The 26360-nt window shown below is 38.6% G+C and overlaps 1 protein-coding gene and 1 pseudogene across 8 annotated transcripts in view; both read right to left on the reverse strand.

Moving 5' to 3' along the window:
* The window catches only part of foxp1b (forkhead box P1b), a 529351-nt gene that overhangs the window by 410868 nt on the left and 92123 nt on the right, over positions 1-26360 (reverse strand). The gene's annotated exons all lie outside the window — the stretch shown is intronic.
* On the reverse strand, positions 1507-21344 carry LOC122347303 (annotated as a pseudogene).

Raw genomic sequence — 26360 nt, forward strand, 5'->3', positions numbered from 1 at the left:
AGGCGAGGCACACACGTGGTTTCGGATCTTGTTGACTGCATGATAAAAGCATGAAACACCCTGTATTGTCTGAGCTTGTAGTTTCTTATCGTTTGCTTTTAAAATGAAGCACTTGTTTAATCGCGTCACATTCTGGAATGCTGTTCTCCTGAAAGCCTTTAACAGGTCAGGAAGAGGTAGCGTTATTTTCATCGAATATTGTGTCGGTTTGCCACGTTACGTTGTGCTCATCTGACTTTTTGACGGTTTTATAAATATGAACGCACGTCGTAGTGGTGTTACACTTAGGTAAAATCCTGAATATTAAAAAACAGATACGTAAAAACAGGAAACCCATAAGGCCAGGAGTGTTTGGAGAAGGTTTTTTCGTGTGTCTCGTTACTTCACTGATGTCACAACACTATACGCGGGGGGGTTTGTGACTGTGTTCATGCAGTGTGAGCATATAGCAGGGCATTGTGGGATGCGCAGTTCAGGCTCAGAGCACCATGGTGGCGAGTTGCGGTTGCGCCTGAGTTGCAGCACTTCACAGATCGGTCGTGATAAAGCCGAGGGTCATGCTAAAGCCTCTAAGCTAAACGTTTTCAGATTTGTTGTACAGCTATGGCTTCTAAGTTAGCTAATGTTCTGCGAAAATGGACCAGTATCGATAAACTTGAGAATGACAAATCAACATTACGCACAAAAGACCACAATGTTTTGATTTTCTTCGAATGTCGTACTTGTGACGTAGTAATCTTGAGCGATATGATATCAGGGCTCATCCTTCTTCATCAGCAAGGCTTCTGCCTTTTTTTTTTAAATGCTCTATTGTTATTCACAAAGTATCAAAGTTCACAGACAGTGGGAGGGGCTTATGATGCACTCCGTCCAATGAGAAGTGGCGCTGTAGGACGAAAAGAGGCTTGTAATCACATACTGTTACTGAGAACATAAAGATCTACAAAGATGGTTGACGCCAAAGCAATCCATCGAATGTTTTTTTGTGCATGTGATGAGAGAACGATGCCGGCTCTCTGACATCAGTGCAGAGGGACACACACGACAGCAGGGGACATGTGTCTATTTTAGCATGTGTGTGGGGTTCACTTATAGTACAACGCGCATAAGACGTCTCTCTTATGCACATTAATCCAGCGATGGATTAAACATGGAGGGTTTGTGCATACGGAGGAACTGGCTGCCAGCTTACTGGGTCAAAGTTCAAAAGTCAGAGTGGGAGGGTCAGACAAGGTCAAGCTCAGTTCATTCAGACTCTTGTATTCCCATAGTTCATAAGCACTGTACCGCCGGATATACAGAGAGATAAAGAAGGAGAGGTCGAGGTGGTACTGGCTCCAGCCATAGGGTTTTCAGATGAGTTGAGGTCCAGACTTTGGTCAGGCCTGCCTTCTGAACACTCTTTTAAAGAGAGGATGAGGATGATAGTTTAGACGAGCGTTCCCGCTTTGCCTTCTCGTGCCCGTACCACTGTCGTCCACTATCTCTCAGAGCACAGGGGACTGCTCAGAAACAACTATCGGAGAACGGTGATCTGCAGATGAGAAATAGAGGAAAGTGTTAGACATCTTGATATTTCAGGTATATTTAACAGGCTGCTATATTTATACTGCTGATGCTAGGAGCTATCAGAAGGCCTATATGGAATTGAATGTCATACTGAATAAATGGGTTAACTTCAAGTCTCTAATTTTGTGATAAAAAAGTTTGGTCATCCTGCCCAGAATAAAGTTTTGCTTCAGTACTCCCTAGTAAATTTTCAATTAAATAACATTTTTATCTTTGCAATACAAATTCAGTCACAAGTTAAATTTCAAGACAGGAAAATGACACAATCAGAGAGGTGAAGGAGTGAGTGAGATACAGAACATGCAGATAGATATAGATTGAGAGAGAGAGAGTGTACCTCTCTACTGGTCAGTGCTTTGGTGAGAGGAGAACGGTCTTCAGTAGGAGAACTTTCAGTCGTATCACTGCCCTGAGAAAACACACACATACACATTCAGGCAGAGGTGGGTTAGTGAGACACAGAGAGAGAGAGAGAGAGAGAGAGAGAGAGAGAGAGAGAGAGAGAGAGAGAGAGAGAGAGAGAGAGAGAGAGAGAGAGAGAGGGGAGAGAGAGAGAGAGAGAGAGAGAAAGAGAAAGTTAGCGTTTGTGGGTAGCCGTGATCAGTTAATGTAGAGTGAGTTGTGTAATTTTGACACTGGGGTAGTTCGGTTAAACACTATTAAAGTGAACAACACAGACAAAGCATTGGTACAGATAGGTGGGCATTTAAACCAAGAGAATGTGCTCCAAGTCCCAGGCTTTGACCAACATCCTCAAATATGTCTGTTCTTTGAACTAAATACCCACTGACAAACAAAGCTGTGCAATCTACGGGAAAACCAAGCCAATTGTGCAATTTTGGAAGTAACCAAGTACGGCACAATAAAAATATGAAGCGTATATAAATATTCATGGTCAAAGTTTAGTGCAAGGAAAACCATATCAGCCTAGCCTAAAGCCATACGCGAGTCTGGAATGATGCAAATCACTGACAAAAATCACTGCAAGTGATTTTTTTCACACAAATCTATTCACATTGACTACAATGCAAATTCAATTAAAAGAGAATTTTAGCAACTAATTTCAAGAGATTTGTCCTTCAGATTAGGCTGAAAAAAGTGTCACTCTGTTTTTGTAGTATTAATGCATGATTTTGACTGGTAAATCCATCTAAGAAACTACAGAGATGCAGTACATTTTAACAATCCACTGGAGTACTAGATACTATGTTGCTACTACCAACTAGTAATTAGTTCCATCTAGACTATGATATATATATATATATATATATATATATATATATATATATATATGTGTGTGTGTGTGTGTGTGTGTGTGTGTGTAAATATAAACATTGTTAAAATTCTGATTGATTCAGTGTCCTACCCGCTCTGCCAGTTGAGTATGTGTTGTGGACTGCAGGGGTGTAGCTGCAGGGTCACTGCAGGAGTTCCACTCCTCTGACTGTGTGGAGATGCAGCTGAAACACACACAGACTCCAGTGTAAGACACCAATAAACACAGCTGAACTACAGTCACATACAGGTATACGCGCGGTGAACGTGTTGGAGATAAAGCTGACTGCCAACACCCTCTTGAGCTTCTGGAAAGGGTTTGGAGTGATTCTGCCACCCAGAGAGGTGATAATCCCCACGACGCACACCCTGACCAGACCACCCTGACAGCCTCTATACACACACACCTCACAGCAATGTGCTTAAGTTGACACATAAAATAGGTCTCATTTCACCACTCTTTCTCTTTCTGTCATACGCACTAAATCACTGCAGTAAAAAAATGTACACACAGTGAAGTGAAATATAGAGACCTAGCATATGTGAATGAAATGTAATGTGTAAATAAGGTTTGCACAGTTTGCACCATATTTTACCTTAGTGTACCTGGGTGTTGTGAAAATAATACAAAACATTATAGTTTCACAGCCTCAAATTCTTTTTCCAAGGCTCTAGACTTTGAAAAAATGACTGGAGCATCTTAATCCTAAAATAAAAAAATCAAATTGCAGCACATTTTCTAGTTAGCCTACCAAATTATAAAGCTATTCAATAGAATGGCTAATGAATAGCCTTTTACAATTTAAAGAGATAATGAATTAATCTGTTTAAAACCCACACTCTATTGTGACTTCAACACTAGCTGCATTTCTTTGCATATTTGCGCAAAAACTTCATTTATAAAAGTTAATAAAAATGTATTGCAAATGTATTCCATTAACTAAGGTTATGCAGCTAAAACATAACCTTTTGCCTCTCATAATAAGTCATGGTAATGGATTTTAGTGCGATTTGACGGATATTTATACAAAAGGAGGCGTAATTTTTATTTAAAAATAGCCACAAATCAAGAACCATGGCTGCATCTAATTTATGTTGTTAACCCTGACTAAAGTCTTGCAGGTATCTATATCTTTTGCATCATTTACATTTGATCTGCTCACCTGGTGACCCCTTCACTAGTGTCCCTATTCGTCCTCCACGGCCATCTGAAGCATTGGAGCTGGTGTGCGTGACGCGGCTGTGCTCCTTTATCGATCCAGATGAGCGTTGGTACCAACACCGCAGCTCCTCTGACACCGCTGCCCGCCCCTCCTCCTCCTTCCCCTGCCCAGAGACGGAGTCCTCACAATCTGTGACCGGGAAGGCGTCAACCTCCGCTGCCACCACCCGGGCTTCCGTCCTCCCGGAGCCCCAGCCTCCTTGTAAAGCCCCGGCTGTGTATGAGTTGGAGGTCTTGAACTGCGCCTTGACGCTGTAGTGCCCCCTCTTGGTCATTCTCCAGGCTGCGTGGACGACCACGGCGCTGGGGCTGCTGCCTCTGTGTACAGCGGGTATTCTTTGATGCGAGCACTGCGAGGAGGGTTGGCTCTGGCTGTGGAGGTACACACCCTGGTGGCTACCGCACCCCTCCGTGGTGTGCTCGCTGCGTGCGCAAGGTTGGGCATGCTGCCAGAACTGGATGCGCCCAGGTGTCCGGCAGACTTGTGGCGCTGTCGTTGCCGCTGCCGGGCTTTTGGAGCGCAGTCCTCGGCCAGCGTACAGCAGTTAGGGTTGGAGGTGGATGAGGGGGTAGTAAATGTTCTGAACTGGAGTGGCTGGTGCAAGATGAGCAGTCGTCTGGGGACAACAGAGCCATTGCTTCCTGTCCTCTGTGGTCCCTGTGCAGAAACAGGTCAGGAGCTAAGTCCCACCTCTGTGTCTGCCTCCAAAGATAGCAGCTTCCCCTGAGACTCCAAACTGGAACCGGCCCACGGAATGGCTGGAGTTAGACTGAGAAAGATTATTCAAACATATTTAGTATTTAAATATTACATTTTGAATACATTTTTAAATACATTTATTAATAATTAATGAATATTTTATAATAACTAATCAGCAAATCGGCATTGTAGAAATGATTTCTGAAATTATGTGACACTAAAGTTTAGTAATAATGCTGAAAATTCAGCTTTTGCCATCACAGGAATAAATCACATTTAAAAATATAAATATAAAATATATATATTTACACATTACAGTTTTTATATATTTTTAGTTCAGATAAATGCAGCATTGGTAGATATATGTAAATTGTTTTCCAAAAAACGTACAAAACAAGCTTTTTTGACTGATAGTGTATTAAAATAAAAATTACATAAAAACACAAACATTATATAGAGTAAGTTTGACAGTAAATAGGGAGCTGATTTTTAAATTTAGGTAATTTTATGTATGGTTTTGATTTTCCTTCAAATTGTATTAAAATTATATACAGATTAATTATAATATTACAGAAAATATGAATGAGTTGAGAAATATAAATCATTCAGATAAACAATAATGTAAATAGTATCCAAAATAAAACCACAGGTGATGTTCTCATGTAAGAGCAGCAGAGGACATTGAGTGTGTGTGTGTGTCCAGCACCTGGCTGAGTGCACGTAGCCCCGTGTTCTCCAGGTCAGGGGTGGAGGCATGCTGGACTGGCTGTTCCAGTGAGGGAGGGAGCGCACAGGACTGTTCTGGGAGAGAGTTGCTCCTCCCGCCTCACAGCTGCCTGTGCTGAGGAACATACCTGCAGACTACTAGAAGAGAAATGAATAAACATAATTCATTCATTTACATGTAAGCACCACAATATTCACACCATCACAAATCTTCACACTGGTCTGTACCCGTGTGAGGAGGTTTCTTCACACCCGCTCGTGAGGGTAAGTCTAATGAGCTTTCACTCCACATGCGCGGTTTGATCGGGGACTTGTCGTGATCACTGCGTTGGTAATGCAGGTGTCTCCAGTCCGTCCAGGGACTGTGGGGAGGCGGTCGGCTGTGGGATGGAGGTCGGGGAGGAGACCTTTGTGTGGGAGGCAGCTGAGAGAACGTGGGGTTCCTGTCACCCAAGGTCATCTGGAGAACAGAGCAGAGGATATAAGATAAATAAATAATTGAAGGTAAAAGGTGATGCATGCATACATGTTTCTTTTACTTTGGGGACAAAATTGCTAAAATAAATGATAGAAATTAAAAGAAAATTCATTTAGAGTCATCGATGTGTACATTAAATTCAAAGTTCTTACAATATTTTAATCAGCAAAAAATAATGCTTGGATATTAATTGTATATGTAAACTATATTAATTAGAAAATAATTGTTAATTGCACACTTGATGACATCCAACCTCCATATTTATTGTGTTTTGTTTATATAAAGAAAAATAGTTCATAAAATGTCTTTAGTATTATTGATTAGATACTTAAAGTTCAAAGGTAAGTAAAAAAAAAAAAATCAAATTCTATACTAAATATTAACGGGCCATGAATGAATGAATGAATGAATGAATGAATCTTAATGAGAATATCTGGTTTGTATCTGTAAAGCTAGATTATCGGCATAAGAATAATTTAAATTGGCTTCATACTCGTTTGCAATACCTCCTTTTCCACAATCCAGTTAATTACAGATGGATATAATCAAACCCTGACCTGTTTTTTTGTTAATTATTCTGCTTTTAATTTGAAACCGAATAGAGATGTTAAACTGGTATTTCTGTATAACAATTGTACAAAGCTACCATCATCAGCACAAAGGGCATCAGACAGTGGAGGCTATGTCTTCCGAGAGCCGATATTCGCTTCTGCAAACAAAGACAAAGACACTTAAAAGTGAAAACTCACATACACCAACATATCAAACAAATCTTTTTTGCAACCTGGCGTGAACAAGAGTGCGTTAAATGAATTTTCACAGCAGAGGTCACACACAGACACATATCTCACACGGTTTTATAGGTCTATGGGGAGGTGCGATTACTCTTTGCTCTCAGCATGAAAGACTTTACGGAGGAAACACTTAATGAACTAGCAGAAGCACTGCTTTGAAAACGTCTACAAATACAATGAACAGAATTCCTCACCCTCTATGATTAGAGGCACGTTGTATGGGTTTCTTCCCAGAGTGACGCTACTCCATTGTGATACCATTCTCGATGTCTTGGAGCTTCTTTAGAGCATTCAGATACGAGGTTTTCCTCTGTTTCTTCAGCTTTTGCTGCTGATGTGAGGATCGGATGCTAACCGCCGTGCTGCCTCCGTTATCTGGGACTGGATGGCAAATTCCTTTCCAAACGCTCTAACTCCTCTTCCTAAAAAGACACACAGGTGTAAACATATACAAAATTGGCAAACTGAGCCAAAAAAGAAAAGGACATCAATCCATTGTAAAATAACTAACAGTCTCTGTCAAAATAACAAGACAACCATGGGCTGCAAGTTGTCTAGTTCTCTCACACACAGGCGAAGATATTGTGGCCTCTTATCAATGCCTTGATTAATCACCCAAAATCAACAATCATCAGTCATGCAAAAAAACACAAATGCAAAGACAAAGATGACTTTAACGACCTCTTACATAAATCAGCTTTCTTCATTCACACAGCTAAGCTCGTTTTTTTGGGTTTTGCAATCTAGTTCTTTTGGCTGACACTCAACTACATACACTGCATTATCGCCACTTCCTCTGATCATGCCAGACTAGAGCTATTTATAGACCTCTGCACATACATGGATGTCTAATTGTAGCTTAAAGGGGGCAGTCTACAATGAAATAATTATGCAGCGTTTGCTGTGGTCAGGTTCAGTACCAACCATAAATCACACTATAAACATCACTGACCTCTCCTTTTGGTAGAGATCTTCTGCTCGTCCAGTTTGAAGGCGGTGCCTATTTTACGCGTCTGACGGTGGGCTGCTCCTCCCCGGGTCGAGAGGGTACTCTTTTGGAGATTTTCCTGTCAGCTCCTGAAACACAACACACTATTGGCTCTCGATTCCACTGAGCGGTTTGAGTTGGCTGAGTTCAGTATGGTAATACGATTCGTCAATGTAACACCCAAATCCAGCTTGTGTTTCCACTGTCCACATCGATGATAAAGTGTGACAAGAAGATTCTCTACTTTTTTTTGTCAAGTTTTAATGAACAATAATAGCCATTATAAAAGTAGAAGAGAGCTTAAGAAGAAATAAAGACAAAAAGCAAACACAGCTGTACTACAGTCAAATTCAAGTTAAAGAAAATTTTGTGCTTAGCCAAAACTATATTATCAGAAACAAAGAAAAAGATGCATGAGACCATGAATTCCTGTTAAATATAACATTACTTAAAACATATTGTATCTAATGTTTAAACACTACAGAGACGTCCAGAGCCAGCGCAGGCAAATGTCGGAAGGTCTAGCTGGGCTTGAGGCTGCTCTAAGAGGATATATAAATAAACCCAGCGATAGCCTGGAACTACGTAAATCAGCAAAATAGGTGCATCAAATAGGCCCTATCTTTATAATTAAGTCACATATTTGAGTTTTTAAACAACTACATTCTCACCTGCAAACCCCTTAAAATTACATTTCATGACACAGAAACAGTAATTCATCCTAAGGCATTATTTTGCCTAAGGCATGGAAATTTGTCCACTTCATTTAACAGGCCAACTGCAAGTTTAAATTACTCAAAACATAGTGTTTTTATGTGATGATATGTAATATATATAAAGCTCCAATAAAGATTGTGCCAATGCTAGTAGAATCTATTTATTAAATGACAGGCAGCATACAGGAGCTACAAAGAGTTTACATTGAATTAAATGCCCATAACAGTTTACTATGTAACCATAATACCAATAATATCCAGAAATTTTAAATGAATTACCAGATTGCAGTATTGAGGATTGTGAATTGCTTTTAAAGCGTAATTCTGTGCAAAGTGTTTTGATTCTGAGTGTTCAGTGATCAGCCTTTTTGAAGTTAAACAATGATATCAGGGTGTATTGTTTTTTTCATTGAAAATCTAAGACTTAAGAGAGATATTTCTTTTTAAGTAATTTTTATATACCGTTTACATTATTTACATAACACTGACTTTATATGACCTTGATTATTTAATCTGATCATTTATGATTTTAAATGATTAACATATTCTTTATGAACAACAAATGTAATTGTCCTTTTCTGGCATAACAGCTTCATATGCAGACTGTAGACAGAAAGTAAGCTCAGGTTTTCCAACAGAGCCATTATGCTCAGAAGGTGACAAGTTGTTTCAATCCTTACCGCTTCTCTGATGCAAATGCTCTTTAGTTCTCACTCTATTCTCTGTCTCAGCGTCTCCTCTAAGTGCTTCTGCTCTGGCCCTCAGAGCCGCTCAACATGTCCTTCTTAGCGGTCTGGGAACTGTCTGACTCTTGAGAGCCTACAAACACACATACATACATACACACAAGGTTAAATCAAATCCAGGGCCTGACTTACATGTCACATTTGACCAAATAAGTATGTGTGTGTGTGTCTAACCTAAAGGTCAAAGATCAGAAAAGTTTTAAAGGTCAAATCAGCACAAGCAGACTTCAGCTTAAACAATCAGACCCCCACCTTCTTGCTTAGCAAGAGGGTGTGTACTTCATCTCTTTCAATGCTATGAAAGGAGGCAAAGTGTGTGTGTGTGTTTCTCGGACAAAATTAAACAAAGGGGCCCCAATGGGGCAACATTGTTTTGCAGATAGTCCATCGCACCCAAAACAAAGGCAAAGTTGTGTGTCTGAGATGTTTTACGAGGAAGTGAGAATTTTTGGCAAGATTGGGAAGGGTTGCATAACAAGTGATACATAATATCACTACACAATGCTAAAGACATCAAACCAGTGTTTGTTTACCTGGGGTAGAATTAGGTGGAGGCTATGAATGTGTGTTCTCACACATGAAACTATGAGGCATCATGGAGCTTCCTGCATCTCTGCAGAGGGAATGCGATGCGTCTTGTGTGTTCAGAAGGGGATAATAAGGTGTGTGGGCAGGCAGCTGTCTGGGAATCAGTGAAGGGTCAGCAGTAATAGAGAGAGAGAATATGACTCAGGGTCACTGGTGGTGTCCAGTCAAGCTTTCTGTGTGTGTGTGTGTGTGTGTGTGTCTTTGGTCTTCGTGCTGCAGAAAAACACTGAAACCTTAGGTTTGTCCCATCACTGTAAAGCAATATGCTATGACATTTTTTTATATCATGACATGCACTTACCCATGTAATAGTTTGGAATCAGTAATACATGCATACATTTTATGCACTTACATACATTAATACTGAAATTCAGCAAGGATGCATTGCATTGTTCTAAAGTGAAAGTAAAGACATTAAAAAAAAAGCATCACGACTGTTTTCAAGAAAGCTTTGCCATCATAAAAATAAATTACATTTTAAAATAGAAAGTTTATTTCAAATTGTAATAATATTTGCTACAGCATTACTGTTTTTACTGTGTTTTTACATTAAACAAATGAAGCCTTGGTAAAACGTCTTTCAATAATATAAAAATCTTAGGACTCCAAACTTTGAATAGTTGTGTATTTTGGACTAAACACTAGTGGTATTTAGCATATATATTTAGTGGTATTTTAAATATTTTTCTTGGACACACTAAGACAAAAAGTAAATATTCCAGAATCACCCTGAACATACTGAGTGAACCAGAGTGGGAATCTTTTCTTCCAGTTCTGTGAGTATCTCTGACAGAGAGAATTTAGCTGCAAAGAGCTCTTTTCCACTTTGCCAAGTTTGGATTTGCTGAGCTGCCAAATAAATCCATCATTTTGCTTCCCAGTGGAAAGCATTCTGTGTTGAAGTGAAGTGAAAGACGTTAAGAGAAAATTAGTAATGGACACGCACACTTGGGCTGGGTGGGGTTCATAGGAACTCCAGAGAGGCAAAACTGTCCTGTTGTGAAGATCTATGAAGCAAATCTACTGCAAAGAAAGGCATCACCTGCACTGCATGACACAGAAAAAGAATAATTCTGTCACTGGAACAGAGTAAAATCGTTCTGGAGAATGTCTCTGTGAAAACTCTCTATCCTTTTGGACCTACATATAAAAAGTCAGAGATTTCTGAAGGTCTTTGCAGAACAATGGCACAAACATGTACTGTATTTATAACAATATTTTAATCTGACTCTAATACTTTAATACTTTAATCTTGTACTTTTTATGTTCAAACTTTGACCAATTTATCATGCATGTTATTCTAAGAAAACAAGCAAAATGTTTTCTGTTTATATAACCCAAGCTTCATGAGCAGGAAAACAATATTAACCAATAATATAATAGCTGAGATAACTGAGACTCAACTCTACAGTCCAACTTTACAATTTAAGAAAAAAATAAATGAATACAGAAAATACATTCATTCAGAAAACAGAAGTAAAATGGTTTAGAACGCAGTTTGTTTCATGCCGCCTAAGCAAAAGCAAAAACAACTCCAAAATGCAGCGACTGTCCCAAGCCTCCGCTATGATCTAATCTCTCTCAAGTGTCAGTGATTAAGAGGCAGGAAGACATTATTATGGCCCAGATGAAAGTGAGATCATATGACCGCACACCAGAGGAGTCCTGCTTCGAGCGCGCTTTTGAACCATGATGCACCTGACACCACGGCAGGAGTCCAAACCAGCATCATCAAGACAAGCTATTCTCACTCTCACCTCGTAGAAAAAATTTTATACACATGCCCACACCCCAACACTCCCAGCGTATGACATCATCATCACCATGAGATCCACAAACACTGGTTTCCACACATATAAACCAAGCTTTTACAACTGGCCCCACATCATTGCTGATTTGCCATTTCTAAAAAACCCTTTAAAAGGACAATATATTTAAATTCTTTCTGTGAGTTCTGTGAGAAAATAAAGTTTGCTATTGAAACACAAAAAGTAAAAAAATAATGCAAGAATGCAAAAGTTTCTCTGTAAACAGGAAGAAAGCGATCTTGTAATTGCACCTGTTTTGTGTGAGTGTGAGTGTTCTGACCTGAGGAGAGCAGGCTTCCAAGCTACTGCACACTGATGATTTTGCCTTTGCTGCCCATGTTGGCCAATTTGGAGGTCTTGAGGTTCCTGTTTCTGTCCAGGTCTATGGCTATCTCATTGAGACTGGTGTGCCAGTGGATCTTGCCTCTGAGAGACAGAGAGCGGAGAGAGGAAATGTGCTTGCCAGCTGTGTGTTGAGGTGTCAGAATTTTCCAAGAGACGAACATTGCAGCTTTTAAAAGTGTAAATAACTAGAATCCTTGAGCAAAATCAGAGACAGATAGTTATGTGTGTGTGTGTATGTGTGTATGTGCAAGTGGCCCTGAGGATTGTAGAGATGGTTGTCTAGACGGTGGTGACAGTTAAGAGGTAGACCACAGAAACACAGGTGAAAGTCGGAGTGTAGTAAGAGCAGGATTATGAATCAAACACACACACACACATAAACACTGATACAAGAAACACATTTGAAGACAAGATCGAAAACACAAAAAGTACGCTTCACCTTGCTCTGTTTGCGGTCCAGGTAGAAACTGGTGCTGGCTGATGGCCATCGCCCAGATGGATTTGATGAGAGGGGGACAGGCGTATTTCAGGTGTGTAATGGCTATGCCACTGTGACCAAATGTCCTCCGCGTTACAGACGCCCTCACAGTTGGGAGAACACACAAACTGACTTTATATTCACTGAATTTGATGACATTGTTGTGTGTAGAAAAGCAAAATGTTTATTATTTCAAAACACATTTAAAAACACTTGCATTTTAACAGACACACACTCATCTTTGTGTTTATGATTTCAATAAACACAGTAACCTCTCTACATCGGACGCAATCTACATCCAAAGATGAATAAAACAGCCAGTAAACAGACCTGTGCCTATGTTATGTTGATTGGCTAGGTAAGCTAATTCCTAAGATAAAGCTGACTGATGCTTGTAAGATTTTAACTGATTTATTTTTGCAAAATACCTCATCTACTGTGCTAGCCAACAGAACATTTTTGATTCACTGTAAATTGTAAGTTTGGGATCAATAAGGTTTTGTTTCTTATGTCCACCTAGGCTGCATTTATTTGATCAAAAACACAGTAAAGAAATTGTTATTATAATTCAAAGTGTCTCTTTAAAAATGTATTTTAAAATGTAATGTATTCCTGTGATGAGAAAAGCTGAATGGCCTGACAGCATCATTACTCCAGTCTTCCCAGTGTCACATGATCCTTCAGATATCATTTCAATATGCTAAATTGCTGCTCATTATCATCAACTATTATTAACAATTATCTAACATCTTGAAAAATGAAGCAATGCAGCAAGAATATACAATAGAATAGCACCTACATTTTTGAACAATTGTGTATACTTAGATACTACTAGAGTGCATAAAAATTCACACACAAAAAAAAAAAGCTATTAAATTCTATTGTCTGCTATATTATCAGCCACCTTAGTATGATGTGTATTTATGTGGGATATGTGAAATGTGAACTGTGTTAGTACATATAATATTCCCAACAGCTCTGTGATGTATCGTCTTAACATACCACACACAGTGCAGCCCACAAACACACACACACACCATTACACTGTGGTCGAACCCAGCGCACATGTGTGTCCAGTGATGGGCTTTATAAAATCCTCCAGGCCTCCACTAGAACAAAGATAAACAGCAGACCCTTCTTCTGACTCTTTATCAAAATCTATATTAGGTGTATGTATGTGTGTTGCATTGACTTCACTGAATGACAGTGAACTTAACAAGAAAGAAAACACATCATAGTCCCTCATGCTGCAAAATAAACAGATTGTTTCATCTTCCTAAACGGCTTTTGCTGTCTTTGTCATGTCTTATTTCCGCAGCCTCCAGCATTTCTGTGAACTCCCTCCGTGTTCTCTCGCGTTTCTGGGCTGTCGTGGTGGTTGTTTGAACAGCGTGAATGAGGCGCATTTTATCTGTCAGCATCTGAGGCAGCGTGTGCCGTTGCTTTGCAGTGTCTGCTGTCCCATAGAGACTAACCAGCCCTCGGCATGCACTGATGTCATGAGGGCCTGATTACACCCCTAAACACATCCTAATATTGACAGAGAGAGAACATCAGAACAAATTAAAAATCCAAAACAATCCATGTTTTGACAGAAAAGAAAGAGAGAAGGGAAGAACTGTAGATCGAACTCAAACTACATCTCAATCTCTGAGCAGATATACGGACAAAAACGAGGAGGCTATGTTTTTGTTCATGTGTTCCAGCTGTACGTCTGCCCTCCTTCTCCACAGGACACAGGGAAGTCCAGAGATTTTAATCCAATAACAGACAGCTTAGCTGGTGGACAGAAACTAACCAGATGTAACATTTATCAATAAAAATTCACAATTATTCTCTTCAGAACAGGAGGACACTAAATTGGTTTCCTCTCAAAGCCTGATATGTTTTTTAAAATCAAACAATTAAACTTGTACAACTGCTGTTTAAAGATGTTACTCTATCTAAAATTACAATTTCAAAACAGATTCATATTCAATTCTTGTTGCTAGTAAATAGTCCAATGTAAAAGCTCAGTACGTCATGCAACTTTACTTATAAGTAATTCAAATTATTTCCACACTTTAATCCAAAAGAATCAAAGGACAAAAACATACACTGCTAAGATCTCAACAAACTTATATTTTCAAACTCCATCTGAGATGTAGTAAAAGTGGCACCACAACATGCCCTGTCAGTGTATTTGATACATTGTTTGGAAGCAGTTACAGTTCATGACCAGTGAGGAGTGAAACACGTAGGCTGTAATATAGATTTACCTTCTCGGATCATGGACTTCCCACTGAGAACTTCTTCCCTGAAGTACAGATTTTCCAACTGTCTCCATTGGAACACCTGCAGAGACGAGAGAAACGTTTTACAACATTCCTCAAAACCTCAACCAAACATTCCACTTGATGGTAGCTCCAAACGACTGTAAACTCTTTCCCAGATCAGAAAACTTTGTGGAAAGAAGCCTCCAAAAGAAAATCCAGAAGTTAAGTCCAAGCCCAAGATATTTTACTTTTCTGTGCAATTTTTTGCTTATGGTTAGTGTAAGTAAAATCTTCCTTAAGCACAGGGGAAACAATGAGTCCTCCTCTGTATATGTGTAGAAAGAGAGAGACTGTTTGGATCAAGAGCGGTGGAGAGAGGAGCAAGCGAGAGTGGAGGAGTCAGCCTTCCAAGCCTCCTCTCCCTCCCTGTGGGACACACACTTCCTGTGTGGGCGGGGTTTAAGAGAGTCTAGAGAGGATGTGTTTGTTGTGTGCTGCCAGTAACTTCTCAAAATGCAGAGCTGAAGCTTTGTTGTTAACCTCCACCTCTTTCCTCCTCATTCACTCAAGAAACCTGGTTCTGGTTCTCATTACACACAATCTGCACACACATGCACACAAGGCTGTCTGTGGCACACACATTGGACTCTCTGGAGCCATCAGGCTGCACAGACACAAAGAAAACACAATAGAAACAGAGAGTGGTGAGAAAGTGGCATGAATATGTACTGTACGCTTTGCTGAAACTGTTAAGAGCCTATACACTTTCCAATGTATATAGGCAGACATATACAATCTAACATATCAATTACGCCCCTAATTAAATTAAACATACGTGTATATAAGCATTCCTTTAGCAAAACTTTTGTAAGAGCAAGAAAAAGAAGAAAATAAGGAAAAGAGAAATGATGTAAGAGAGTGAGAGAGAAGGGAGGCTGGCTTGAAGAGCTCAAGAATTTTAAGAGCCTGGGAAAACAATGGACAGATGAATAAGGAGGGAGGGTTGAACATGCAGTTATACACACACACACACACACACACACACACACACACACACACACACACAAAAACTATTTCCACATACATCACTAGAATTGGGAATTAAGAACCATTTCTATTCAGAACTGGTTTCCATTTTAAAAATATACTGGAATCAAATGACTTTTATAGTATTAGTATCCGATATCGTTATTTTAAAATCTGCAACATTCCACTGATGCAGATAACATACCGCATCAAAATTGTTTTCTTGCATGTCTATTAAATGTACAATTTTAAATAGATGAGATTACAATATATGAATCAAGCTATATAAATTCATAGTGAAATGAGAAAGATTGGTTGATGTACAATATAATACATGCAAGAATCCTACAAATACTCATTTGAAAAAACTACAATGCGTAAATAATAAATCTCATTAATCAATCTCAGATTGTTATTGTTTTAAACTGCTCCAATGATACATATCACTGTAAATAATACTCAGCTATGTGTGGATCCAAAGATTCGGATATCAGCTGCACAAGAAACAAAAAGTCAATTCTCAAGTAAAAGTGATGTTAATAAATATCACAAGAATATAGGAAAAAAGCACCAAATGTGAAGTAATTTTTAAGATAGGCAGATAATAATATGCGTTAGCAGGCAAATTAGTGTGAATTGTGCCCTCAGTAAAGTGAATCTGGCTGTTTATATAATGCAGTGGCCAAGAGCAGCAGAAATAAAGGTAATAAAACAACAATAAAAATTTTTTTAAGTAAAAAATAGTACTGTTTTGTTATATATATGTATATTGTTCTCGGAAGTTCTGTCCTATTAAATGTAAATTAACATAAAACAGAGGACATTAAATAATTTAATGGAAATGAAGCAGAATAGTTAAATTCTTATGTTTTCCTACCAGCAAGTGTTGCAAGTGAACAGTGCACAGCTGAATGTTTCGGGTGTTTATGAGAGGCTGATGGTCCTGGTGGGACCAAGAACAAATTTGACCCTTAACACTTTCAAAACAGCTTTCATTATTGAGATACAAATCTCTTTCTCTTAAGAGAGGAGGGAGAGGAAAAGAAAGTGAGGGAGGCTGGGCAATGTTCCATGACATCTAAATACCATGTGGTGTGAAAGAGGAGCTACCGAGGCATGGAGCATTAACCACACCAGAGTGTTTTGGGCACAGTGAGGTAGAACTGGGACTTCTGGCGTTGTTCTGATTGAGACAATCAGCTGAAACTGTGTGTTTGTGTGTGTGTAATTCTGAGGGCATGCAGTCATTAGAGGCTGAGAGGAAAAGGCATTTCAAAGGGGGTTTATGTGCCCAGTGATGTGCTGAACTTGTTAGTTCCAGCACAGAGTGCATTGAAAGCTGAACAGTGTTCTAGAGTCCTCATGCTATTCCCTGGAAACAGAGTTAAATCTTGTTCTGACTTCAAAGGGATTTTAATGAAGACCACAGTCATGGTGTGATGTGGTCCAGAGATTGGCTATGCCTGTCTGAAAATCCCACCTCTGTTCTGGTGATGCAGTTGATTCCAGGAACGCTTATCATGCAAAGCTAAACTAAAACTTGTAAAGCATGCAAGCAACACAGACAATAGTGTATTCTTATTTAGGATGATTCAGTAAGATACATTAATTAATAATTGATCAAAGTGGTAGTAATGTTAGAAAAATTCTATTTCAAATAAAGGCTGTCTATTTGCAATTTTTATTCATTTAAAAATAACACATAACAATAAATATAAAAATCATTCAGTGCATTTAAGATTGCCTAATCGACACACATGCAATGCTGCCTTTGCTTTTTGTTGATTTGGTTGTCGACCGAGACATGCTTATTTAGAAAATTCCAAATAAGTGGAGTTCAGATTTTAAGGAGTCTCCAGAGTAAATGTCACAGGCGCTTTCATCACTATGACTATTCACTGCAGCTGCTTATTATAACGCACAACGCCCACCCTGCAGCCTGTCTGTACATAGAATAATACAACAAACTCAACTCCCTTTTCTCTCACAAAGAAACGACAGAGTACAGGAAGACTGTGTGTGTGGCATGGTATTTACTTAGCCGAGCTATAAAGAGCGCTATAGGGCAAGACAGGCATTGAAAGGTCAAAGGAATACAAAGGCAGACAGGATGAAAACAATCACCGGTGACTCAAGAGCTGCAATCCCATGATTCATAGTTATAACGTCCCATCTGGCTAGAAGGGCAGTTACATTTTTCAGATTGGCTAGTGTTGTTTGTATGTTTTGCTGGGCGCAGCAATCTTTCAGTTAGTACAGTTAATGAGCTGGATTCAAACCAATCAGAAAACAGCCGCATACATGCCAAAGCCTTGGGGAGGTCTAGGATCTGCTGGGACGAACTAATGCTCTGGTATGTTTTGAAAGGTCAGGCGACAGTAATCCCATGGAATCATGCTGGTTTCTGTTATGATTTTGAGCCGTGCAAGGCTGTGGAGGAGTTTAGGCAGGAGGACAATAGCTCTTGAGAACAAGACCCCAATTCATGATGAAACCACAAATGTACTTTCAGCTACACCTCTCCAGGAAACTTTACACACATGCGCTACACAAATGCTCGTGGTTTCATTAGGGAGAGGGTCGAAAACTAGTTTGAAACTCATTAAAACAAACCCAACCACTAACTCACCAAGTTCAAAACTCTTAGTGTGTGGCATATTTCAACAGTATATCCCACAGTCTCACACTGCTCATAGATGGAGAACAGCCACAAACCATTAGTGCATGGGAGCTTATCATCAAAATGATTAAAACGTATATGATGGAGGCAAACTGTAATGAGAACATTAGTGGTACGACCTCATCTGAAATGCAGATCGTGGAAAGTTGCAGCTCAAGTATCGGAACACAGGCTAGATGTCTGATTGTTCTCAAGTATTGAGTCATTGTTCACACAAGTTGAATATATTATCATCATTAGCCCACTCTTGCGCTTATTTCAAACTGTAGACTTTTTTCTGCTTGGAAAATAAAGAAAATATTTTGCACAGACGGCATCATACACGAAAGTCATGATCCACGTTGTTGCACTGTATCATCAAAAATTAGTTTAAACATTTTAAACTATATTATTTTGTATCATCTCTGCAGAAGAATTAAAGGTTTGATTATCAGCAGCAAATGATGATGTTCATTTTAGTGAACAATCCTTGAATTTGATATATTCAGGTTTAGGATTTGTGAATAGTAGAGCTATACCTTTGTTTAGTTTGCATCGTGGTATTTTTGGTAGACGTGATCTGCTTTTCTCCCACTGGTTTCCTCTTCCTCCATTCTGAGCTTTCTTCGCTCCTCTGCTGCGCTGCTTCATTTCAACTCTCTTTTCTGTAATATGATCCTTCCTCTGTAAATAGGCCTACCTGGCTTTTCACGGCTGGATGTTCTGTTTGAACGCTATTTTTAGCTTGCGTCTTGGGAAGGTTTTTCTGTTCTCACCACAGGCCAGTTTTATCTGTCCTTTGAGAGCCAAAACACGTGGTGCAAAAAAGCAGAGAATGAAAACTAGCAATGAAGGTGGGCACACACTCAGCCATTCTGACAGCAAGGTAAAAGTTTCTCCTGATCAGAGAGATTTGTAGCATTTCCAGTTACTTGAAAGTCACTGATAGTTTGTCTGGGCCAGAGTCTCTGTCCAAAGTTATGAAAAAATGCTGGCGGGGTCAGACCGCCAGAGGTCATGTGACTCATCTGAGGCCACCACACCCAAGTGTCAGACGGTCAGACTTGTCTTGGCTGACGCCATGAGGTTAAGCAGTTGACCTGTGATAAACACATATCTGCTACCTGAGCACACAGCTCAAGCTAAATTTCAAAACACAGCGTAAAGGGAAACTGCTTAAGATCCACTGGATTTTCTGCAAAGCAGAGAGTTTTATAAGAAGTGGGGACATTTGTTCTCTCCTCTTAGAAGAAACAAAACAGTTTTTCTCTTAAAAGGCACTGTTTGTAGCTACATTTTCTAGAAGTACTGGTTCTGTGGTTGCTTGAAAGTCAAAAGATAAATTTAATTTATTTGATTCCAAGCCCACCACCAGAAAAGTAATTTAAGACACTTTCTTCTCAACAACTGAATGATTTAAGGTCCCATTCCACTCTGGTTCCGCCAGTAGAGGGAATAAATTTTTGCCAGCACTACTAATTACCATCACGGAGGCAAAACTATTATGGATGAACAAGATAAAGAGATGTCGAGAGAGGACAAAGAAGCCAAACTGTAGGTAAGTCCACAGAGGAGACAGTCTACCTTCTTGTTTAATTTGTCCCAGTCATATTGAAATGCCTTTATAACTCAATCCCAGCCACTCACGGGATACCCTGTTTATCCTGGAGAGAAAGGCAGTGAGAAAAAATGAGAGTTAATGTGCACCACACATACCGACAGTGAGAAGTGTCAGCTTATGCCGATGACAGCAAGATTATCTTAAACACACGGAGTCTCAAGCATCCCACACTTAAGCCGTTTTCGCTGATACTATAGGTCGTGAGAATGTGTGTGTGTGCATGGACTGATGCTGTGATTATAAATTTTCCCTCCGAGCACACTGACCCACCATGAGACATAATAATGCACTCCAGTATGTGGGTAATGACTCCACTATACTCATATAACTGTGAGAGAGAAGAAAGAAACGTTGATAGGTGTTAGTAGATGTTACATATGCAGACAATTTACAATAGCAGTGAATACATGGGAGTGGATCTCGGAAGAGATGGCGTAGTGATTATCAGCATTGAAAGTTTCTGATATTTAGACACACTTAGGCACTGGATTTCTTCTGTGAAGAAAAACGTCTGCAGTGGAGCTGCACATCAAATCTTTGGTTCTCGCATGCCATGTGACCATATGTGATGTAGTTTCAGGGTTATTCCTGGCCCAAAATTAGGCCATCCTGATCATGTGCATATGACGCTTTAATTTTTCTCAAAAATTTGGGTGTTGTATATCTAGTCAAATGAAGGCATAAAACATTAATGCCATTATCTTTAAAATTACTAAAAATGCAATTTTTGTCAAACAAATGGGATTTAATTCTCTATGGTGACCCTATGTTTAAGCTTAAGTTCTTTGAATTCCATATAGTTGTTTTTGAATGATCAATGATCGAGGCCATCAACAATGATAAGTGCTTAATTTTTGGGGTGAAGATAAAATGCATTTTCTTCATCAAATCTAAAAAGCATTTTCTTACTTGACGATAGCCTGGCCCTCTGACTGTCCATTTCCATTTATAGTGCTCAATGACCTGGTCTACTGCAACACAACACAAGACACAAACACACATATTCAGATTAGTGGTAACAGATGACAGTGTTCATAAGAACGTACAGCCAGCCTATTTCCTAATCTCCACAGGAACACTTAAACAGGCAAGAGTGAAGGCTTATAGATGTACAGAGAGGCAGCCAATGGAAATACAACACCATGAAGGAGATAAGTTCATTATTAAAACAGGAAATACACCAGCCTGCTATGATGAATGTGTGAGTGAATGTGTTTTAGAAGAGCATCTGTGAAACACTCTATTCGCATCAAATAGAATTGGGGAAAATTAGGTTAGAGAATTATTCTTAAAATCCTTTCCTAAGGTGCCAGAGAACATAGAGCAAATACTTCTCACATTACCTTCCATTATCAGCTGACAGCTGTGTGTGTAAGAGTGTGTGTCTCACTAGTGTTTATGAAGGTGCTCCTTCAGTGCTTGCAGGCAGGCTGGCAGTTCTTTGAGATCAGCCCTAGTAGTTTATAATACTGCAAAATAATACAAAATATCTGAATAGAAACACTAATATGTAAATCATTTGGATTTACAGAACAGAGATGAAGAAAGAAAAGGCAAATTAGTTTAAATGAATCATTTTAATTACTTTAATAACTATTTTAATGGAAGATTAAGTCAAATGAATTGCAATGTGATATGTTACCCTTCTAGTGTGCCCAGTTGTATAATGCAAAAAGTTAGTGTGACTATAAAGGCATTCCACATAAAAAAATTTTCACACTATATTTAAAACAAATACTGTAAAAATTAGGGCAGTATGGTAGTGTGCCATTTCTAACACAGAGCATGGAGAGGCACAGAGGAAGTGCATGAGGCAGAGGAAATTGAGTCAAGAAAACAGAGTGACAGAATAAAGCTGAAGGATGCACATGTGACAGATTTGTAGCTGAGATAATGTGTGTAGAATGTGTTTAGTAAGCGTGTGTGTGTGATGGAGAGCCAGTTAGTGTGTGTAATTTTAACACTGTTTATCCTCTGCATTCCATTTCCCGAATTGCTCCCAGGTCTGCACCCCATACATCTCTCTTTCTCTCTCCATCTCTTGAATCGTGCATGTGCTTTCATGGGAAGGAGAGTTTGATATACGCAAATTGATCTGTTTTCACCTGCAGTGACACAATTGATAGAGAGACTTCTGATAATGTGCGAGTGTAAGAGGTTTAATCCAAGGGCATCTGCTCATTCACACAGCCTCTACCCGTGAAGCCCCTACTTCCTGTGGGAGAAAAAGACATATTTTAGCATTCATACGAGTGTTTGATGGTAGATTTAGACTGCTTGGAAAGATCGTATCCACTGACATATACAGAAGGCATGTGTCTCAGTAGGGATGTAGTTTTGCATCTGGATTGAATCCTAAAAGGTCAAAGACACATAACATACCTGGATACTACACTGATCACACATACACAGAGTCATAGTAGAAAACCATTTCTCCAAAGTATTTCAGAGTGGATAACTTACAAGTACAAAGGAAACATCCTGTTTTAGATTTAAATAAAGCAACTCTCACAGGCTGAAATACTGTAGTACCTTGAATTATGACTCTATAATGCTAACACAAGTGAGTTTGAGATGTATGGGAACTTTATGAAAGTTCATTGCACTAGTTTATGAGAGTCACAAATGATAAACAGTACAGGACACGATCTACTCAGGTAGGATATAAGAGGCCAGTCTAAATACCACCTCACTGTCCACCTCTATGAGCTCCTAGAGACAAGACAGAGGAAAAGAGAGACCCTTAAGTTCACAGGATCAAGCAGCAGACAGATATCTCCATTAATCTGTCTTTATCTTATCGCCTCTTAATGACCTGATCTGCTGACTTATCACTGAAGGGTCTATCTAAATCACCGCTATTTCCTGTGTAATCAATATCAGGACAAAGCCACATACACACATGGGTTTTGTGTGAGGATTTTTGGAAGGTAGGGGTCTTAATTATCAAGACAAGTCAAATGCAGTGATTCATTACCTTTGCTGAACACAAGAATTTCTAGAATGTCATACGTTAGAGGATTAAAGCAATAGAAAGCTGACTTAGAGTAAAGTGTACAATGAGCTCATGGTGGAATCTGTAGATTTGATCAGCATACATATACACCTAAGTAAATACAGAATGCTTTTTAAAACAAATCAAACAGCTATTGCAAATGTTTAATTATATATTTATATATAGCATATATATATATATATATATATATATATATATATATATATATATATATAATCATATATATATAAACACTAATAGATTTATTTCTTGCAATTCAACGATACTGTAATATACTGGTACTGTGTTATTTTAATTTAAAACAAAGGTTTATATTAAATTCTTTTTTGAACATTACTATTAATTCCCTGGCAGATGCAAAGCTGAATCTTCAGCAGCATTACTCCCAGTCCTTCAGAAATCATATTTATACGCTACATGCTCAAAAGAAACATTTTCTTACTTACTGCTTTTTTGTGCTGCTTAATTTTTAGTAAACCGTTTTTTTAAATACTTTTAAATATTTTACAACACCAGTTGACACCTTTTGAATAATAATGTATGCATGTATAATAAATGGGCTGAGTATGTTAATATATAAAAAGTGAAGAGCTTGGTACTTGTACACACTCTACAGTACCATCATCAATCAGCGCTAAGCAAGGATTTTTCAGACAAATCTGTGGCATTTTCAACGTGGGATTTATGGATAAGTGTGCTCCAGGCATACGTGAAGTAATAAATGGATATAAGGGCATTAGCCTACATCAGCCTCTAGTGATAGTACAGTGACAACACAGTTTACCTTTATAGATGCAGGACTTTGCATTGAGGGAAGAAAAGCTCTATTGTGGTGCATTGTCTCATGTAAGAGATATTTATGTAGAACCTGTAGAAGAAAAAATAAATATGAAATACAAAATACTAATAAAATACTAATGTCTAAAAAATATTACAGTCATATATACTGTATACATAATTCACATATTAAGACTGCCAAACATGATTTGTTTTACTTGTGAATCTTGGTGATTTAAAATTGTTCAACATGAGCAACCGATTCTGGAGCAGGTTCACTGAAACTCTAGCAGGTTCATTCAGACTGTTTCAAAGAACTCACTTGAAAGAAACAATGCATTATATACACAAACCCAAAGACCAATCACTAGAGGCATCATAGACACTTGTTATATCCTCATGCTGTCTCTGTCCTCTCTTGAAACCTACAAAAGAAAAAAATACCCACTGTGCAAGCTTCATTTAGCACTCAGATTAGAGTTAGCTGAACTACAAATAACAAACAAACACATAAATAAGTAATTGTCTCAAAATCAGCATAAATAAATAAGCGCTCTCAGCAGACATTTTCATTACAGCTGAAGGCTGAAGCTCTGCCATTCACACATAAACTTACAGACATACATGCATAGATATATATGTACAGGTGCAATCTGATAATATGACCTTGAACATACACTGAACTTAAAATGAACTCTAAGACATATTATGTGCCAGAAGATGAGTTATAATTGGAAATCCAAAACTGACTGTTTAAAGGAGTGAGAGGGGAAATTAGAGAGACAGAAGATGATGGAAAGTGAGATTGAATGGATAAAACTGCATTGACAGCCGGGTTTAATTTGAGATGTGAGTGAGACAGAGTCTTATGCATCAAAGACTTTTAGCTCACTCTAATCAATAGCCCAATCATGAGCAGAAAGGACAACACATATACACGCTGATGCACACAGGGACATCATGCATGCATTAAAACTGGGCCTCCGCCTCCAATTTAAACTGCACTGACATGCAATAGCTCAAGAAACATACAACTCCGCACGAGCTATTAGCAAAATGCATAGTCCGTGATGCAAAAGTATTTATGTTTGTGCCCTGTGTGTGACCCAGAAAGTGTGCTGATGCAAGAGGAATAGACTGAATGAGAAAGGCAATTCAAGTGGGTGTCCTGATAAATGGGTGAAATGTTGGCTATTTTAATGCTGGTTTGAGCAATAAACCAGCATCCACCCACAGCTAGCGCTGGCAGAGGATGTACACTGTGTGTTTGATTGTGACTTACACAGTAAAATACTGTGAGGAAGCACACAAATGTGCCCAAGCTAAGTCTCTTGCCCACAGAGACAAAAACAAGAGCAAGAATACATTGGCTGCTCTTGGTATTGGCCATATTTCAAGCAGTGATGCAATAAAACTTAAACGAATCGAGCCGCCAGCATATCTGCTCATGCTCTGCAATTCAAACACAGCCTGATTAACACCTGCTGCTGCCATGGTGCCTAAACTGCTGTGTTATCAATGATAGGAATGGTGGATTCGATTGACGTTGCTTTCTTTGTAACTGCCAGTAAACTGTGGTTTATTGACTTAATTTGAAACAATAAACAAACAATACAGTCATTTCAACAAAAAAATACTGATGGAAGTGCTGGATTTAATTGATTCTAGAGGTAAGTAAGTGTTTTCTTTAAATATCTAAACTGGATTGCTGAAGTAATATGAACATTTCTCTTTATTCTCTCTGTCAATAAACATATATTATACTTTTAAAATATTATATATTATTTGTATTAGGTAGCCAATATAATATAAGTAACTATTTTATGTGTAGTTTATTATATATTTCATAATCTCAAGGTTAATAATAAATAAAATGATAACATGTATTTATGTGTATACACGCAAACATTTACTGGTTTTGTTTCAGCTGTACGTGCACTTTAACACAGAAGCAGCTACAATGGGTCCAGATTTGGGAAACTCCGTGTTCCAGAACACTAATGATCTAACTGCAACCAGCTGAAATGACCTCCTGAAAAGTAGCCTGCAGTGTCGACTGATAGCATCTGCACAGCAACTGAAATGCTCCTAAATATCTTACAATGTATCAGCCCATAGTGCCAAATAACGGCATAAAACATGATGTGAAAAAATGAGCCACAAGAGGCTGTTTGCGTTCAAGATGTCATTGCTTGTGCATTTTCATGCATAATTTAGCTGTGTGATGACAAAAACAAAAGCACTCTAACTATTGTGAAATATATAACCTTGCAATAGATCATTTTAAATCCGAAACTAGATTCAACCCCAGTACATTAGTATTGAAGAGTTGATTTGCAAAAACACAACTCATTTTATCAATTTATTTATATAACAAATATATATTAATACAATACAATATATATTTTTTTAAGAACATGTAAAGTTGTTTATAGTGCTCTGATGGAACAATATTAATACAAAATGATTGTACCACTGACAAGCAAATATCCCACTGTGTTTTAAATTGTGTTTGTATAGGGAAATGATTATGCCTCTTTAACTCTCGCAGACTGTGTGCATGTTTCTGGATA

The sequence above is a fragment of the Puntigrus tetrazona genome, chromosome 6 (genome assembly GCF_018831695.1).
Source record: "Puntigrus tetrazona isolate hp1 chromosome 6, ASM1883169v1, whole genome shotgun sequence".
Taxonomy (NCBI): Eukaryota; Metazoa; Chordata; class Actinopteri; order Cypriniformes; family Cyprinidae; genus Puntigrus; species Puntigrus tetrazona.